Here is a 20,161-nt window from a genome sequence, read left to right on the forward strand (position 1 = left end):
ACAGGAGCTGCCTTCACTTGGTGGGAGGCTTATGAAGGCGTAGGCCGGTTGGTGCAGCGCCACTTACATGGCAGGAGTTCCCTGTTCTCTTCTTAGAGAAATATGTGCCGCAGTCTTGCAAGGAGGAGCTACGCGGACAGTTTGAGCAGTTGCGTCAGGATGATATGACTGTGATGCAGTACGAGATGAGATTTTCTGAGTTAGCTTGTCATGCTGTTTGGTTGGTTCCCGCAGACAGGGAGAGGATCAGGAGGTTCGTTGATGGCCTCGCGTAGCAGCTGCGGATCCTTATGACTAGAGATAGGGTGTCTGGTGGTACTTTTGAGGAGGTTGTTGACATTGCTCGGGAGATAGAGTCGGTTCGCCGCCAGGAGCGAGCTGAGAGGGAGGCCAAGAGGCCTCGTGGATCCGGTAGTTTTGGTGGTGTTCCTTCTGGAGTTCAGTTTCACCACGGCAGGGGTCGTCCCTACAGGCATACTCAGACGACTCGTCCAGTTCATCGTGGTGCATCATCTGGCCATGGTTCTCACAGTTCACAGCAGGGTCACTCATCTCTCAGTGCCCTTCCAGCTCAGAGTTCGTCTCATGCACCATTAGCTCAGGGTTCATCTATGTCTGGTCCTTCTAGCGGTTATTCCGGTGCTCGGGGCTCCCTTCAGTCCCCACCGCCATTTGCAGGGAGAGGTTGCTTTTAGTGTGGAGATTTGGGTCATATCAAGAGGTACTATCCCCGCGTTTCGGGAGGTTCATCTCAGTAGAGGAGTCAGCCTTTGCCACTTTGTGTTTATCATCTCTTCTGCCTTTTACTTTTATGAATCTACATTTGGCTTAATATATTAAATTAATTGGAGTTATGGTTATTTATTTGAACTACAAAAGGACCCATAATATTTAGAAATTATGTATTGAGTAGACTTTAACTTATGTAAATCCTTTGCTATGTATCAATTCCATGTATTTTGGTGATATTTTTATTTTGCTATAAACTGGCAAGAATTAATTGAAAGGTGGCATTTGTACCGTTTTAGTGAAACTCAGTAATATGTGAAGAATTTAATAAGATATCTGAGGACATTTGTGACTTGGGAGGTACATTAATCTTTATCATTTTCAGGAATTTGAATTTTTTTATTTATAAATATATTAATTAATAATATTTATGTGATTTAAAAAATATATATACTTCGTGATAGGGTACGCGCGCAACGCGCGTATCCTAAGACTAGATATTAAAAACACGAAGGCCCTTATGAAAATGTCGTTTGTCTTTTTTACCCTCTAAGAATATAGTTCACATTAGACAAAACAATCATTTATATTAATCTCCTAATATTTAGAAATGATAGTTTAATTAATTCTCTAATATTTAGGAATAGTCATTTAATTATCTCCTAAGTACATAGTACTTTAATATTAACTAAAATTTGGTTAGTATTTCTAATTACAAATACGGTAGTCAATATTTATGACTTAAAATGAATATGCACGATCAAGACATGCACTTTCAAATTCCTATGTCGATACACAAAGTTTGTTATTAAACTAAGGCAAATAAAAGAGGTTATTAACTTATCAATTTCTAATTTAAACAAGGATATGATTTAACAAAACTGTCAATTTGTTTGACATTGAATGTTTATTATTAGGAGACAAGAATTTTTCGAGAATTTAAGTGTTTTTTTTTTTAATATTTAAAAGCTTTATATCAACAAAATTTTGTGCATTATGTCACACCCCTTTTCTATCCTGAAGATATGTGTTATGGATTGTGGGTTAAAGAGTTTGTCCAATTAAAGTGACAAGTTTGAGTAGGGGTTATTTTATTTACGGAGTCGCCACTTGGAATTGATTTTTGGGTGTTCCAAGTAACCTTTTATTTGGATCCCTAGTCAAAGGAAGATTTGGCTCTTTTATTATTGGTTTGCGAAAATAAAGTCCGGGTAAGGAATTCTGTTGATCGGGGAAGGTGCAAGGCATTTTTCGAGTCCCGTAGTTCTAGCATGGTCGCTTTATTGACTACACTTGGCTTTAAATTAATTTTAAATAAACTGTGCTATTTTTGAATTTTTATGTTTTGCCTATGTCCGCCTTTATTGTTGATGACTTTATTAATCTCAAACTAAGACGAGTATCCCCGACCCTAGCTTACACTAACCAAGACGAGTATCCCCGACCTTAGCTCGTATGTCGCACCTAAAAGTGGAGCTACTCGAACTTAATTAAATAAAACTTGTATTTATTTGAAAGAATTGGAACAAGATATGTCCTCACGACTTTGCCATTTTATTTATGCCTCTTTATAACTTAATGGTGATAAGACACCATAGAGATATTATTGATATTAGACTTTACTTGTAACTTTATTATTATTGTTATTATTAGCGTAACTAGTATAGGCCAAACATTTTAAGAGAGGAAAATAAAAATCATATCCTAATGTTCATGCCTAAAACAAGTAAATTGTCGACAATTTTATGATTTAACTTTAAGGCCATGTAAAGTCAATAAGAAATGGTAATTCAAAAAAAAAAAAACATTAATTCTTAAAAAAAAAACCTACGGCCAAGAGCCCTTTCAAATTTTAATGTTTCAATTAATTCTTTCATTAAACTATATTTTGAATTACTACACCATGTAACATACCAACACCCCAAATAACACATGTAACCACATGACAACAAAAGATATAAAAAAATGTCAGTGATATTCCTAAAAAGAAAATATTTTGCTCAAATACCACTATTCTCTATTAAAGCACCATGGTGGCTCACTTATTTGATGCCTCGCTATCTTTTGATATTTTTTTTTTTTCAGCATATAAAAATACTCTAAGTTAATAATTTTATGCAATTCTAGAATAAAAATCAAAACGCTAGCTTCTGGTACAGACATCGTAAATACCTAACACAACTTATAGATCTAATAACTTGACAAGGAAATAATGAAACTAAAACTATTACATCAATATATTCAATACATGTATCAAATAGTCAAAAGGAGCACAACATATTTATGGCATGAAGCAGAATATAGAAGCTCGAATCATCTCGTTCTATTTCTAATTCATCATTGGATCGAGAATTACGACATCAATTGAGGGAGTTACCTGAAATGGAGGAATACCAAAATACAGCAGAATGAATGAAATTCCAGCAAAAATGACAACCAAAAACAACAACAACCAGCAGCAACTCGGCAACTTTTGACCCGAGAAACAACCCAGAAAGACCCTTAAACCCAGCAAATCTTGCTTCAGAGAATTCGCTCACAAAAGCTCACCACTTTCAGCTTACTGATCACGCCCAACTCTAGTCCTAAAAAGGATAAGTGGTCGCTGCAAATATAATCCGGTCTAAAAGTCCGGAGTCGAATCCCACAGAGAACTAAGGTTTCGCTGTAATTGTTCAATATCGCAAAGAAGACAAGTTTGAACAATTTCTAAATTATAATATTAAGATTTTTATATCTAACTAACTAACCAACAAATACTATAAAACGCTAAAATTATCAACTAACGAGACAAAGGTTTGGAGACTAAATTAAGGAGGTCTAGAGTTATGATTTCCCCAATTGTTGATTTCATTAATTGTATGTTTCTTATAGCTTTGACTTAGTTGCCTATATCAATCATGAACTCTCCAGCTATCATAAATCTCTCTCAAGCAATTATGATAATTTACTAGACACACTCTCTCAAGCTACGCTAGCTAGATTCACATTACAGTTCACTTAGATCGCACCCGAGGTATCGTTATCTCTAATCCAACCTCTAAAACCTCGGTTATGACTCTCGCCTATACTCCCGGAGTGATGTTGTTCAAATAACTACCTAAATATGCACTCTCTCTCAAGCAGATACATAATAAATAGGAACGGCTAATTGAGGATCCTTTCAATTAACCAAAATCAAAACGTAGTTGAAAAAATTGAGATTAACAACTAACTCAAAACTATATTAATATAACAACCAATTCATCCCCAAAAGGTTCCATCAAAACCCTAGAAAACGAATTAGCTTTTCATAAAAGTATGTGAAAACACAATACTCCAATTCATAACCAACAATAAAATAGGAAGAAGAAGGGGAAAAACTCGTAGTTGAATCTTCCTCATTGCTCCAAGCATGTTCTTGCCTCCAAGGGTGTTGTCTAATCCTAATGTAGTGTCTCCCCTTCAAAGTGGTGTTTTAGGATGTATTTATATGACCTAGGGTTGATGAGGGGCGGAATTCTTCAATCCAACTTCGGATGGGAGAGCTGGAATCCGCGTCTGCCTTCGCGTCTAAACGCGGACTTTGACGCGGATCCGTGTTTGCCTTCGCGTCTAGACGCGGACTTTGATGCGGATCCAGCTTTTGAAATTCTTCCATTTCGCGAAACACTCTGTGCCTTTGCTTCGCTTCGCTGTTTTGTGCCTTAACTTTTCTCCTTTTACGCGTCCGACTTCGTGCCACGCACGAGAATAGACGAGCTCCCACTCCTTTAATTTCTTCTTTTTGTGTCGAATTGTTATCTTTTGATCATTTATCATCCAAACTCGTTCCTACACATAAGAAACACATAAGGAGTATATTTCACTTTGAAAAGCATGTAATCTCCCGCGACACACACAAGAATTAATATGCAAATATACTAAAAAATATGCACTTTTCATCATTTATCACTTACTACTAAGTGTTCAAATGCTATTTTTTATTCTCAAGTTTTTGTGCGCTCATTCAGAGTAAAAGATGTTTTTTCTCCTCTCTAGATTGTGTTAAAATGAGCTCTTAAGTAGGAGAAAGAAGCACCTTTTGGACAGATTTTGGTTTTCCAAAAGTCTGTCCAAAAGGACTAACTTTTGCTACCAAATACCTGCCCAAAAGACATACTTTTGTGTGCTAAAAGTTTGTTCAAGGACTGTCCAAAAGGGGAAAGGACAGTCCTTCAACAACTGTGGCAGAAGCATAAGGCAAAAGGATACTTTCAGCCATTCTAACACTAAAAGTAAGCTACTAAAGTACCCTAATACATGATTGAACTAACTAATCTTCAATTTTTAACCAAATAACTGTACCACCCAATGTTTTTAAACCAAAACACAAGAAACCATATAACTAGACTGAAGTTATCAACCAAACAGACAAACATCGGTTGCTAAGTAACAACTAGATTACCAACACTTCAGCACAGTTCTACAAGTAATCGAAAACCAAACGACCCATTTGAAGACATAAACTTATTACAACAATGGTAACAACCTAACGAGGAATTGGTTGAACCGATCAGAACATCAAACTAACTAAAACTCATAGTAACTAAACCAAACATGTAATCAAGATCAACACAATCAGCAAGTAATGGATATTAAATAAAACTTTAAACAACGAGAATCCATACGAGCCAGTGTTCTGTTGAAACTAAACTAGAACAACTATCCTAATTTAACTAAATCGAAAGGCATGAATAACATGATTAGGAAAAAGCATAGACATAGAACACAAATTAAAACCTAAACCTAATCGCTAAAGAAACAGAAACTACATTAAGCGTTGGACTAGGACGACAACTAACAGAATTTAACTTAAATAAGAAAACTACAATCAAATATATTCAAATAACAAATCAGAAGCACAAAGGAGAAGATTAGAGTTTTACCTAAGTGCTCAGGCTTCGAACCAGTAGTGTGACACAAATAGAAGGCGAATCGACCTCTACGCCTCTTTTTCTCGATGGCAAATGCCGAAAAACACAAACTCCAGTGAACCAGGTTTAAGTTCGGCGCTGTGTCAAAGAGAAAGAGAGATTAAGGGGTCGTGTTTATGCATAGAAGAAGAGTTTCAGGGGTTGTTTGGGTGGTGGAGCAGCGGCAATGTCGCGGCAGTGGGCGTGGTTGCCAATGGTGGTGAGGCTTTTCGGGGTCAAGACCAACATAGGATGATAGATCATGTGGAGATCTACACGTCTATGTAAGTATTGTATGAAGGAGAGGCCTAAAACTCGAAGAAATTACAAATTGAAGTAAGCTAGGGTTTCGGATTTTAGTTTATTCGTGGAGTTTGGGAGGGATTCAAGGGATTTGGTTGGGATAGGCAGAAAGAGGTGGAAGAGGGGAGGAGATGGTTAAATTTTGGGGTTGATTGGAGGTGCGCCGCCGCCGTTAGGTGATTTCCGGCCGTCGGCGCCACTGTGGAAGGGGGGCGGCGGTAGATGGGAAAGGGAGAAAGAAGAAAGACTCTAGGGTTTGGATTTTAGGTTGAATGAGCCAAAAATCTGATTTTGAACCTTATATACCTACTAGGGGTATTGAATATGGAACGTTGGATCGAAGATCATTGGATGGCTGAGATTTAAAATATGGGACTTAAACAAAACGACGTAGTTTTGGCCTAAACTACGTCGTTTCTGTTCTTCTCCTGGTATTGCCTTGTGTTGCACTTTTGACCACTCTCTTTCAAATATTAGCCCATTTTTCCTTAGTCCTACTTATTAAATTAAATTTATAAAAACAAATTAATTAATTAAGTAATTTGTTCAAATGATCAATTAACTAGATTAATTCACCAATTGAACAGTTAGTTAATTTCTAAAAGGCACAAATGAAGAAAAAACTATTTTTTTTGGTATATTCATGATAGGAAATATTCAATTTAAGAAAAAATAATTAAAATAACAAAATACTAATGACTTTAGGAGATGTTAAAAGAGTGCAAAAATTAGGTATTTACAGCTGCCCCTCTTTGCTCGAGAACACGGAGAGTTTTCGTGCAAAGAAAAGCGAATGCCATGGCTAATTTTTTGCTCACATATCACTCAAATGAAAGCATTTTTTTTTGAAAAATGGTGACCGAACCTTGCTTCCGAGGTTGCCTACATATCCTTGGCTATAAAGGAATCAAGTAAGTGTAGTTCTGGGAAAATTTGGTAGCTGGGACTACCAGACACTGGAGTTAAGATTGCTGCTGCTGCTGCTGTTGCTGTTATTGTTACTCGCTTCTTACATCAAAAGAAAAAGAGAAGAGTACTATATATGTGTGCAAACTAAGAGTACAAAATTCCTATCTATGTGTCTTCTGGAGTCAAATCTTGATTCTTGACCTGCTCGCTTGTGTTGACCTTAGATTGGATCTTGATGCCTTTTTGAAGAAAAGATTATGGCTCATTCTCGATTGCTTGATTTCCTTCTCATAACTTGAGAAGATGAATCTTGAGACGCCGAGTTGCTGACACCTCATCGAAACTAAATCCAATTGTCTTATGATAAAAAATCTTCTTTCTTCTGATGAGAACTGAAATTGCAAGCTTTAATCCCTACAATATGTGCTTTACGGCAGGGTCCTGCAAAGCCATCAAAGACGAACAAAACGAACAAAATTTTTCTGCCCCAGTCTGGCACTAGGAAAATTTTGTGAGTTATTAGAGAAAGCTGTAAATTATCTAATTCACTGAAAGGAAGACAAAGACAGTAGTATAAACTACTATGTGAAGATATGCCACCACGGGGTAGTACCCTGTGTTACCAAAGGGAATGGAATTAGAGGATGGTACCCTGTATTACTGAAGGGAAACGTAACCTGGGGTTAGCACCCTGTATTACCGAAAAGGAGTGTAATTATGGGCTGGCATCCTGTATCACTAGGAAGGGATGTAACCAGGGGTTGGTACCCTGTATTACTGAAGAGAAATGTAACCAGGGGTTGGCGCCCTTCATTACTAGAAAGAAATATAACCAGGGGTTGGTACCATGTATTATTGGAAAGGTGTTGAATCCCTCTAGGAGAAAAGGTTCTACCTGAATTAAGCCACGTCAAAACAACCTGAGCGAAAAAGTATTTTCTATTCAGAACTATGAGCTGGATCTCCCTAGGCGAAACAGTTCTACCTGAGTTAAGCTACATAATACACCCTGAGTGAAGAGTACTTCTACCCGGAACTATGAGCTGGATCCCCCTAGGCGAAACAGTTCTACCTGAGTTAAGCTACGTAAAACACCCTGAGTGAAGAGTACTTCTACCCGAAACTATGAGCTGGATCCCCCTAGGCAAAAGGATTCTACCTGAGTTAAGCTACGTAAAAACAACCTGAGCGAAGAGTACTTCTACCCGGAACTATGAGCTGGATTCCCCTAGGCGAAATGGTTCTTCCTGAGTTAAGCTACATAAAACAACTTGAGCGAAAAAGTACTTCTACCCGGAACTATGAGCTGGATCCCCCTAGGCGAAACAGTTCTACCTGAGTTAAGCTACGTAAAACATCCTGAGTGAAGAGTACTTCTACCCAAAACTATGAGCTGGATCCCCCTAGGTGAAAGGATTCTACCTGAGTTAAGCTACATAAAACAACCTGAGCGAAGAGTACTTCTCCCGGAACTATGAGCTGGATCCCCCTAGGCGAAATGGTTCTTCTTGAGTTAAGCTACATAAAACAACCTGAGCGAAGAGTACTTCTACCCGAAACTATGAGCTGGATCCCCCTAGGCGAAACGGTTCTTCCTGAGTTAAGCTACATAAAACAACCTAAGCGAAGAGTACTTCTACCCGGAACTATGAGCTGGACCCCCCTAGGCGAAACGGTTCTACCTGAGTTAAGCTACGTAAAACACCCTGAGTGAAGAGTACTTCTACCCGGAACTATGAGCTGGATCCCCCTAGGCGAAAGGATTCTACCTGAGTTAAGCTACGAAAATGGGAGGTGTGAACAATAGTGATGCATGCTAAAAAAGAAAATGGAGATTTTAAGGAGCTTACGTTTGGTGACATTCGTTCTTTTAGAATCGCCATTCTGCATTGCTTTGTTCCTGCTTCAAACAAAGAAGATTTTGTGAGTTTTCAAAGTGGTGGTTGGTTTGTGGCCTTGATGCCCTGAGTAGTTTGATTCACGGCCACTGCTGTCGAAGAACCGATTCTGTCAGCGTGGTACCGAGATGCTCGGCTGCTCTGTATTATTTTCTGGAGACCTTGGCTTTCCAATGTTTCCCCCAACTGTTTCATACCCAGATGTCCATGGTACCGCTACCCTTGTCTCTAAGGCAAGGCAACTTTTCTTTAAAATCAAACTCAGTTGTCTTGCACCCAGTATCAGTTTGTGTCCGTAGTGCTTATTAACTTTTCTCATGAAGCAGATCTTGCTTAGGCGACCTTTTCAGTTTCTTTGAGACAGTTGTTCGCCTTATCAAATGAGATCACAGATGGATTCGTGCCTTCGTCAATGCCATATATCCCCCAAATTGTGCTCGATATTACGGGGAAACTGTAGCCAGTTTTGCAGCCATTTCTTTGCTTCGCTTTTGATGCAGGATTAGACCGAAAGGGACTCAAAGAAAAATTATGGGTAAAAACAAAATAATAATTGAAAGTGAAAAAGAACTGTGCTTAAACAAAGGTGTGTCCCTTTCGGGGAAAGGAATAGGGAGACTTATCTGGAGGTATGTGCCGACTTCAATGAATCATGACATACATTTTGGACTGGACGTCTGATCCGTCTGAGCTGTCTAATTCTCAAAATCCATCGCAAATGTTCATCTTGAAATTGTCTTTGTTGTGCTCATGCCGGAGTATCGAAGACCCTAATTCGGCTAGTAGCGCCCTTTGTGGGTTTTCGCTAACTGACCTCTCTCTTTTCTCTACTCACCGTCGCCTTGTGGTGCCCATCTGGGTTTTCACCAATAAGACTCTCATTTCTCTGCTCATTGTCGCCTTATAGTGCCCGTACGGGTTTTCAACGATAAGACTTTCTCATTTTCTTTTTTGCTCTTTTTTGTTCTTTTTTTTTATTAAGAAACTGTATGCGGGAGGTTACCCAACGCCCTTGGAATGGGGACTTCAAACATTCTCAAAGATCGATCAAAAGCTCCTAACAGGGAAAAGGCGAAAAGAACCTTGAACTGAATTACAACTTTTGGAACCGTTTATATAGGAAAAACTATAAAATAAAACAAACTTCTGCCCCAGTTTTGGAGTATTAGGAATATGGATTTTTGTTCTGATGGAACCGAACCCAGGGTAAGGATGCCTACGTATCTTTTCGGAATCAGGTCGGACGTAGTTCAATGACTCCGAAGCTTTGTTGTTTGACTATTTTTTTCCTTTTTCTTTTTTTTTTATTTTTTTTCCCGCTTTTTCCTTTCTTTTTTTACAAGTACACATGCTCCAAAAAGGGGAAAACAAAGAAGACAAATACGGCTCAAAAAAGGGTTAACAAAAGGGTGACACGTATTTGGGATAGCGAGCAATGATAGCTTTCGTCATCTCGATCTAAGAAAATTATGCGTGAAAGTTCCGCAGTGGGTATATATCAAACATAATATCTCTTGACTACATCTGTGTTAATAGTCATGTCTGGTACCCGTCCAACAGATGTGCGAACAATCGTGCGGTATCCCAAAAGAGCAAAAGGCAACTTTTCATGCCATTGCCTGGACCCTTGGATCATTTTCCTGAGAATCTTCTTGATGTTCTTGTTTTCCGCTTCAATGACTCCATTGGCTTTTGGCCGGTAAGGGGTAGAATGGCGATGCATAATTTTAAATTGTTCGCATACCTCCTTCATCAAATGACTATTTAGATTGGTTGCATTGTCAGTGATAATGGTCTTTGGGATACCAAAGCGACAGATGATGTTGGAATGAACAAAGTCTACCACTACTTTCTTGGTGACTGCTTTGAAAGTGACGGCCTCCACCCACTTGGTGAAGTAATCAATTGCAACCAAAATGAATCTATGCCCATTTGAAGCCTTTGGCTCGATTGGCCCAATAACATGCATTCCCCGAGCAACGAAAGGCCAAGGAGAGGACATGGGATGCAACTCCGAAGGAGGCGAGTGAATTAGGTCATCATGAATCTAGCATTGGTGACACTTGCGAACAAAACTGAAGCAATCTCGCTCCATAGTAAGCCAATAATACCCTGCTCGCAGAATCTTCTTCGCCAAAACATATCCATTCACGTGAGATCCGCATACCCCCGAATGCATTTCACTCATGATCCGCTCCGTTTCTGTGGCATCTATGCATCTTAACAAGTTTGAATCTGGGGTCCTCTTGTACAGAGTTTCTTCATTCAGGAAGAAACCACTGGCGAGCCGCCTTATAGTTCTTTTTTGATCTCCTTTGGCATGCTCTGGATATTCTCTTGTTTTCAGGAATCACTTTATGTCATGATACCATGGTTCACCATCTGGTTCTATCTCAATTGTATTGCAGTAACCATGTTGATTCCGAACTTGGATTTCTAGTGGATCAATATGAGTGTTTCCTGGATAAGGGAGCATCGAGGCTAAAGTAGCCAAGGCATCGGCTAGCTTATTGTGAAACCTGGGAATGTACATGAACTCGATGGATTTGAATCTTTTGCTCAAGTCTTGCACACATTGTCTGTACGGAATAAGCTTGATGTCTCGAGTCTCCCATTTTCCTTGGGCTTGCCGGATAAGCAAGTCGGAATCTCCCATAACCAATGGTTCATGCACATCCAGATCGATGGCCATTTTCAGACCCATGATACTAGCTTCGTATTCTGCCGTATTATTGGTACAGAAGAACCGAAGTCAGACCGTTGCAGGGTAATGATGTCCAATAGGTGAGATGAGGATTGCCTCGACCCCAACTCCTTTGATATTGACAGCCCCATCAAAATATATTTTCCATACAGGGTTATCGTCTGGAACTACTTCCTCTATTGAGTTGACCTCTTCGTTTGGGATGTATGTGCTAAGTGGACTGTACTCATCATCAACTGGATTCTCTGCCAAAGCCTGTGCTTTCATCGCGGTGCGAGTGACATAAACGATGTCGAACTCTGTGAGCAGGATTTGCCATTTTGCGAGCCTGCCAATGGGCATTGGCTTTTAGAAGATGTACTTCAAAGGATCCATTCTGGATATGAGGTAAGTAGTGTAGGCCAAAAGATAATGTCTCAGCTTCTGAGCGACCCAAGTCAAAGCACAACATGTCCTTTCTAAAAGGGTGTACTTAACCTCATAATTGGTGAACTTCTTGATCAAATAATATTGCATGTTTCTTTTTGCCAGTTGCATCATGTTGCTCCAGAACTCATCCAAAGGAATTATCCATCACCGATAGAAATAAAAACAAAGGCCTACCAGGTTCGGGTGGGACCAGTACAGGGGGTTTTGATAGATAATCTTTGATCCTGTCAAAAGCTTTTTGGCAATCGTCTGTCCACTTGATAGCAACATCCCTTTTTAGCAACTTAAAGATGGGCTTGCACGTGGTTGTGAGATGAGAAATGAACCTACTGATGTAGTTCAACTCCCGAGCAAACTCATGATTTCCTTTTTATTCTTCGGGGGTGGCAGATCTCGAATGGACTTTATCTTAGATGGATCCAGTTCGATGCCTCTCCGGTTGACTATAAAACCAAGGAGTTTCCCAGATGGAACCCCAAATGCACACTTGGCTGGATTAAGCTTAAGATCATACCTTCCAAGCCGTTTGAAGAACTTTCTCAAATCGCACATGTGATCAGCCAGTGTCTTTGATTTTATGATGACATTATCGACATATACTTCAATCTCTTTGTGCATCATGTCGTGAAAAATAGTGGTCATGACCCTCATATAAGTTGCCCCTGCATTCTTTAAACCGAATGGCATGACCTTGTAACAATAAGTACCCCATGGAGTGGTGAAAGCGGTCTTTTCTGCATCATCCTCATCCATTAGAATTTGGTGGTACCCAGCATAGCAATCCACAAACGATTGTATCTCATGCTTGCGCAATTATCTACAAGAATGTGGATATTTGGTAAAGGAAAATTATCCTTTGGACTTGCTTTGTTCAGGTCCCTATAGTCAACACAGACTCGGTTCTTTCCATCCTTCTTTGGCACAGGCACAACATTCGCCACTCAGGTGGTGTATCGGACAACTCTGACCACATTGGCGCTCAGTTGCTTCATTATTTCCTCTTTGATTTTGTCACTCATGTCTGTTTTAAATTTTCGTTGCTTTTGTTGGACTGGTGGAAAATCAGGATACGTAGGAAACTTATGAACCACTAGATCAGCACTTAAACCCGGCATATCATCGTAAAACCAAGCAAACACATCTCTGTATTCAAATAAAAGTTGAATCAAGGCATCTCTGGTTTTTTGTTCAGTGTGAATGCTTATCTTCGTTTCTCTAACTTCTTCATGACTTTCGATATTAATCGGCTCAGTTACATTGAGGTTGGGCTTAGGCTTGTTTTCAAATTGTTCCAACTCTCTTTTTATTTCCTCAACAACCTCATCTTCATCATATTCAACCTCTTGATGCATTATTTCGATATTAGATAGCTTTTCAAGATCTGGGCGTGAATTCTGCATGCATGTCATGTTTTTAAAGCCGGCATTAACAAAATTGAAATGGAAACAAAATGACAGGAATTAGGAAAAGGAAAAGATACAACACTTAATACGAAAATGAACTGCATTTCATTGAATTCGAAAGGATAGAAGGGTTAACATCAAAACAAAACAATCATACTGAGATGTTTGGATTACAAACCCGAAAGTAACCCAAAATACAAAAAGAAGCTGCAAAATCAAACTACCAAGACTCCTTCCTTGTCGGGAGAGGAGTTGCTTCCCAGTTGTTGAGCATAGTGTCTGGGCCAATTAGTTGCATATCGGCACGACTAGTGCCTTCACCAGCCTGGATCATATTCACTTCAAAAAATATCTGGCTGAGGCCATGGCAAATTTCATCAATGTTTGCCTGCGCTGAGGAATTTTGACCCTCTTGGAGTCGTGTCTTGACAAAAGTGTAGAAAATGTGAGGGACGGGTTGTTGCAAGACCCATCCATGCTTTTTGCGGTGCTTGGCTTTGTCTTTGTCTGCTTGTGTTGGCCTGAAGCCTAAACTAAAAGTACCCTGGTTACTGAGCGGAAAAATAGGCTCCGAAATTCCTTGCAATGATGCCCCCAAGCCTTTTCCTGGCTCATAACCTTGTCTCAGCATAACTGCAGCCACCATTACAGATGTGGCGGAAAGACGAGGATGCAGAATGGGCTTTCCTTCCTCAATATGGTCCACAACAACCACTTCAAAAGCCTGATAGACAATGGACTCACACCCTTCCTTGGCCTCAATACAGGGGATTAACGGGTCTTTATAAATGGAAGACTCGTCTTCCCCGTGAACAATAATTTCTTGCCTGTCATGTTCGAATTTGAGCATCTGATGCAAGGTGGATGGCACAGCTCGGGCCGTATGGATCCATGGCCATCCAACAAGAAAGTTATAAGAAGTGACCATGTCCACTACATGGAAGAGAATCTCAAAGTCAACCGACCCAATTGTCATGGTGAGGTTGATCTCCCTAGTGGTATCTCTCGCTGAGCCATCAAAAGCCCGGATGCGAACATTGCTGGGTCGGATTCTGTCTGTATTGATCTTCATGCTTTGCAAGGTAGAGAGAGGGCATACATCTACACTTGAGCCTCCATCAACCATGAATTGCTTTACATAATGCCCCTCATATTTGACCATCAAGTGCAAAGCCCTATTGTGCCCGGCTCCCTACTCGGGAAGTTCATCATCAGTAAAGAAGATTCTGTTCACCTCAAAAAATCTGTTGGCCATCTTCTCCAACTGATTCACTGTGGTCTCCTCTGAGACACGTGCCTCGTTCAGGATCTTGATTAGTACACGGGCATGCTCTTTGGAATGTATGAGCAGAGATAGTAGAGAGATTTGGGCAGGAGTCTTTCTCAGCTGGTCGATGATTGAGTAATCCTGAACTTTCATCTTTTTCAAAAACTCGTCCGCCTCTGCTTCGGTGACTGGTTTCTTTATTGGCATTGGCCTTTTCTGATTTGTTTGGCCTTCCTCAACTCTTCTGGAGAGTAACATCTCCCCGATTGAGTCAAACCTCCAGTTTCCCCCCACTTCCTCTATGATTTCTTGCCTTTGTAGGTCATCACAGTTTTTTTATAGTTCCAAGGAGTGGTTTTCGTGTTTGACACAGGGGGTTGCACGTCAGGTTTGATTATGATCGGCTCTGTTATACCTTTCGTACCTCCCTGATTCTGCCTTGTGACGAGGTGGCCTCCAAGTACATACAACTTTGGGCTTGGATCATTGGAGCGAACTTCCAACCTCGAGACCTTGGGAACATATAAAGTTACCTTTTCTGAGCTCAGGGCGCCTTTCACAATCAACGGCACATCTCGGCTTGGACTTACTTCCAGACCTATTCCTTCTTGAATTGCACCCACAGTCATTTCTGCTCGACCGACCGGCTTGTATTCTTGATCTCAGCCAATCATTTCCACAAAATTAACATCATTGTGTGCTGGCAACGGGTTATTTGTCACATTAGGAGGGTCCTCGTCATTCGTCACTACAATCAGTTTTTCAGAAATGAGTCTCTCTATGGCTCTTTTCAGAGTCCAACAGTCATCAGTGCTATACCCCGGGGAACCTGAATGATATTCACTTCTAGCATCCATGTGAATTAGGATGCATATGGTAGGGAGCGATGGGTCCAATCACGCCCATTTGCTTCAGCTTCTGGAATAGACTAGAGTATGATTCAGCCAATGAAGTGAATTTTTCCGTCGGCCTCTGCTCTCGACCATAATCCTGCCTGGGTCGAGCATTGTAGGGTGCCCGAAAATTTTGCTGCTGAGGTCAGGGGATCCTTGGAGCTGGTGCCCGTACTTGTTGATTGGGAGGCCGAGCGTAGGAGTGAGCATTGAACACTGTATACTGTGGTGGGCCCACAGAGTATTGAGGAATTAGCGGGGGATAATAATGTTGAGGGTAGCTGGATTGTCCCTGCTGAACTTGCACATAAGGGTGTGATGCCCCTCTTTGAACTTCTTTGTATCCCGAAGTCATCATGGACCTTTCGTCTCTTTTCTTTCTATTTGCCAAACTTCCCGAGCCATTTTGGATCGCCTGAGTGGTGGCTTTGAGAGCATCTTGACTTGCAATTCTGCCAGTCTTGAGGCCATTTTCAACCATTTCCCCTATCTTGATTGCTTCTGCAAAAGGTCTGCCCATTGCGGACATCATGTTTTGGAAATAATCAGGCTCTTGAGCCTCTAGAAAAACAGTGATCAACTCATGGTTATCCATTGGTGGCTTAACTCTAGCCGCTTGCTCCCTCCACTTGATGGCATACTCCCTAAAGCTTTCGGTCGGCTTTTTCTTCATATTGGACAAGGAATTACGATCCGGCGCAATATCAATGTTGTACTGAAATTGTTTGACGAAGGCCTGGGCCATGTCATCCCAAACATGCCAGTGAGAGATATCTTGGTCAATGAACCATTCGGAAGCTACCCCCACAAGGCTTTCCTCAAAATAAGCCATCAGCAGCTCGTTTTTCCTCCTGCACCCCTCAGCTGGTTGTAGTACCTTTTCAAGTGGGCGATAGGGTCGCCGTGTCCATCATATTTCTCAAATTTTAGGGTCTTGAACCCTCGTGGCAAATGGATGTGAGGGAACATGCATAGATCACTGAATGAAACACTTTTATGACCACCTAGTCCCTGTATGTTCTTTATATTCTGTTCAAGACTTTTCATTTTCCTGGCCATCTCATCTGGCTCAACAGTCGTGGCAGGCTTTTCATTTTCCACTGGTGATTCGTATTGAGGAGTCTAATTCTATGGAGCCGAGACCCTGAAAGCCATATTTGGAGAATAGTATTGGCCATCATAAGCATGAGATGGTGGCTCATTGTTTGGCCTCGTCACAGGAGGTGGTGGCGGGATTGTATATACCGGTATACTAGACACGACGAGAGGGGTATTACTGACCGTTGCGACTGGAGGTCGCATATTAGAGGTACCAGGGGCAGCATGGAGTCTGTAGTTTGGCACATACCCTGTTGGTAGAATGTGATCGCTCGCTGCATGGAGCGGTGGTTGAGTAGCCTGGGTACGGTGGAAGTTCCCTCCGAGGGACCCTAGGGTGGAGGTTGACCGGAAACCCAAGCTTGATATACATCTGACAGTTGCTGTCTCAATTTTCTTATTTCCTCCGACTCTTGCTCAACTGACTGACCCTGGGGATTGTCACTGACCAGCTCGATTTCATCACTGTTATCCATTACCACCGTTCCCTTAGATCTTGTGAAGTAATGATGTGTTGCCAGTTTCACCACAAACCAACCACCTTAAACTTACTATATAAGAGACAACAAACGTGTTAGGGTTAGGTGTTTTACATATACGAATCACACGTAATATGCCATATCCATAACATTATCACCATTTCTAACATGATTTTGGAAGGTTTCATGTTTCATTCCGGCTCATAAGGTTGCTGCTTATTGACGCTCTTATTTCCTTCTCTCTTTTTTCGTTTTTCCTTTCACTTGCCTTATTTTGACCCCTCACCTTAGAGTCATTGAAAAATATTTGATCGAACCTTTTGGGGGTTGCCTACGTCTCATGTCGCCGCATGAATCAGATCATTACGTAGTTCAGGGACATGAATTTTTTTTAAAATTTTTTTTTTTTACAAAACAAACATCTTTTGGTTCATTTTTGGATTTTTCTAAACAAAATCTTTTTCATTGATTTTCAATATTTTTTTTTTGATACAAGACTCAAGAAAACAAGAATTACATAAAGATAAACATTTAAACAAGACCAGATTTGACTCAAACGGACTTTTTAAGATAAAAGGCAAAATAACAAGACTCAAAACAACAAAAGACTCTTACAAACTCAAAGATAACAAAAGAATAATCAAAAGGACTGCTAACTAAAGAAGACTTTGATCTCTGCAGTAGAATCCACCAGCATCACTGTAATCAACGCGCTTGTTCCTGCGGCTGACCCCTAACATTGCGGTATATCCTCTCAAAGTCTGTAGATATATGACGAGCGACGTTCAATGATACTTCTGCAAACCGCTCAGGCGTCATTCCCTAGCAACTCCTGCATGCTCGTGAGGTATATGTTGCTACCTCGAGGATCTTTCCCTTAATGTATTCCTGAGCCAAATGCAACTCTTGATTTTGCTGACCAGGGGTCTCAGCTAGATCCAGCGCATCATGCTCGTGGTCCAAGGCCATATCTCTCTGGCGCCGAACTTCTAGCGACTCCCCTTCTAACCGAGTGATCACCTTTTAGTAGTGGTGTCTTTCTATTTCAAACTCACCGATTTGGCGCTCCTTACTTGATTCAACTCCCTCTAACTAATCCCTTAAGCCTTTGATTAGTGGAGCGTAACTCATGCGCTCATGATCATGGACTACCCTGAACTGGGCTTCTCTCTCTTCTTGTTGTTGAGCGGTTGTGACTATGTTCTTCTTTGGAATTTGGGCTTTGAGTGCTTGCTTCTCTCGTGCCCACTAAGCTTTCTCTTCCTCAAAAGCATCATACAACAGATCCATGTTTACTTTAACGATGCTGAGCTTTTCTTGCAGTGCTCCAAAGGAAGATTCATAACCCCTTTTCATCTCTTTCGCAGCCAGCCCAACTCTGTTTCGAATCTCAACCTCCCACTATGCGGTGCTCTTCACGACTGTCCCTGGTCTATCTGTGAGAGCATCTTGATTATATAACCACTCAAGATAAGAAGGATTCAGCTCACCCCGTTCTCGATCTGCCACCATGGTGCCACGCTCGAGTATCTTAGTGTCATTCCAAACACGTTGAGCATAAGCTTCACGAATGGGATCCTCTGATGTTGCTTCCCAGATAAAGTTATCCATAGTCTCTACCGGGGGCACTATTTGTTTGTGACCTAAATGACGTAGAACTCTCATGGGAGTATATGGCTGATAACCTCGAAGCCCCATCAAGATCAGAAACGGATGGCAAGATGACTTATAGATGACATATTCTATGGTGAACCAAGAATAATTCCATGTAATCTGATCATCTGTTAAGGAGTGAAGATACTCCCTCCAATCTTGGACATTTTCTGGAAAACTGCGAATCTCCAACTCACTCTTCAATCTAGCGTTATACTAGCGAACATGATTACCCCAACAAGTACGGTGGTCTACCTGATAAGGACGACGGAAAAGATGATCCATGAACCATATCTGGAGCAGGAGGTTGCAACCTTCAAAGAAACCTTTTCCTTCCCAGCACCTGGTCAAGGCACGAAAGGTATCTGCTAACACCATTGGAAGAATGGAGGAATCATATCTTTTCATCATGGCTGTGACTATCCCAGATAACCGAATGTTGATCTTCCGATCCTCTCTTGGGAAGACCATGCACCCCAAGAAAGCTACAATGAATGCTTTCCGTCCATGGCCTCTCCATGTGTGTTGGTTCTGTTTGTTAAGTCCAATATTCTGAGAACCCCCCTTCATGTCTGTACCTGTCATACAAGAAATCTAGGTGAACCTGCCCTTGCGCCACATGTGCTATCTCGGTGTGGCTGATCCACATCTGCTCAAGGAACTTGGTAGCAGTGACATCCTTGGGAGCCAAAAGTCTTTTTGTTCGACTCTTGTGCCCCAGATCTGTATATTCAGCGAATTCCTCCAAGGTAGGAGTCATTTCAAACCCATTGAGACGCAACACATTATTCTTCGGGTCCCAGAAATAAACCAAAGCCTCGATGAGTTCTCGTTTGGGCTCAATCTCCATAATGTTTACCAAATTTTTCAAATGATCCTTGATCTTTCCTTGCTCAAACCCATCCATGTTGTTCCACCATCGCTTCAATAAACTAGGCACTTTGTCGACAATCTTAAACGGCGAGTGCTCTTCATCTCTCGGCCTCTTGTCAGGTCTCCCACTAACTGAATCCATATCGTACCTATATAAATAAAATTATGAGGTCAAGTCCTAATCTAAACTCAAAGAAATGACACCAAGCAGACTTTTGGATAAGACAACGGACAAACTTCTTGTGGGAGGAAGGCTAGACTCTAGAAGGATTACTCAAGTATCTCGCCGAGGAAACAAAAATGGCCGGACAAAGGACAAAATGATAAAAAGTGACGAAGAGGAAAAGATGGTTATTTTTATGAAAATGGCTCTTCAGTACCTCCAAGAAAAGTACTAAGGCAGTCTCGGTAAAAACATCTGAACACATGGATAAGCGGGTTAAAAATAAATAAAAGTTTATTTTTTTTACGAAAAACACTCATTTCCAAAAAAAACTATAAGGTTGACTTGGCAAAAATGGTCGATAACAAAAGACGATATGGCAAAAACAAAATGACTAGTTTTACGAAAATAGCCCTTCGATACTTC

Source organism: Nicotiana attenuata, unplaced genomic scaffold, assembly GCF_001879085.1.
Source record: "Nicotiana attenuata strain UT unplaced genomic scaffold, NIATTr2, whole genome shotgun sequence".
Taxonomy (NCBI): Eukaryota; Viridiplantae; Streptophyta; class Magnoliopsida; order Solanales; family Solanaceae; genus Nicotiana; species Nicotiana attenuata.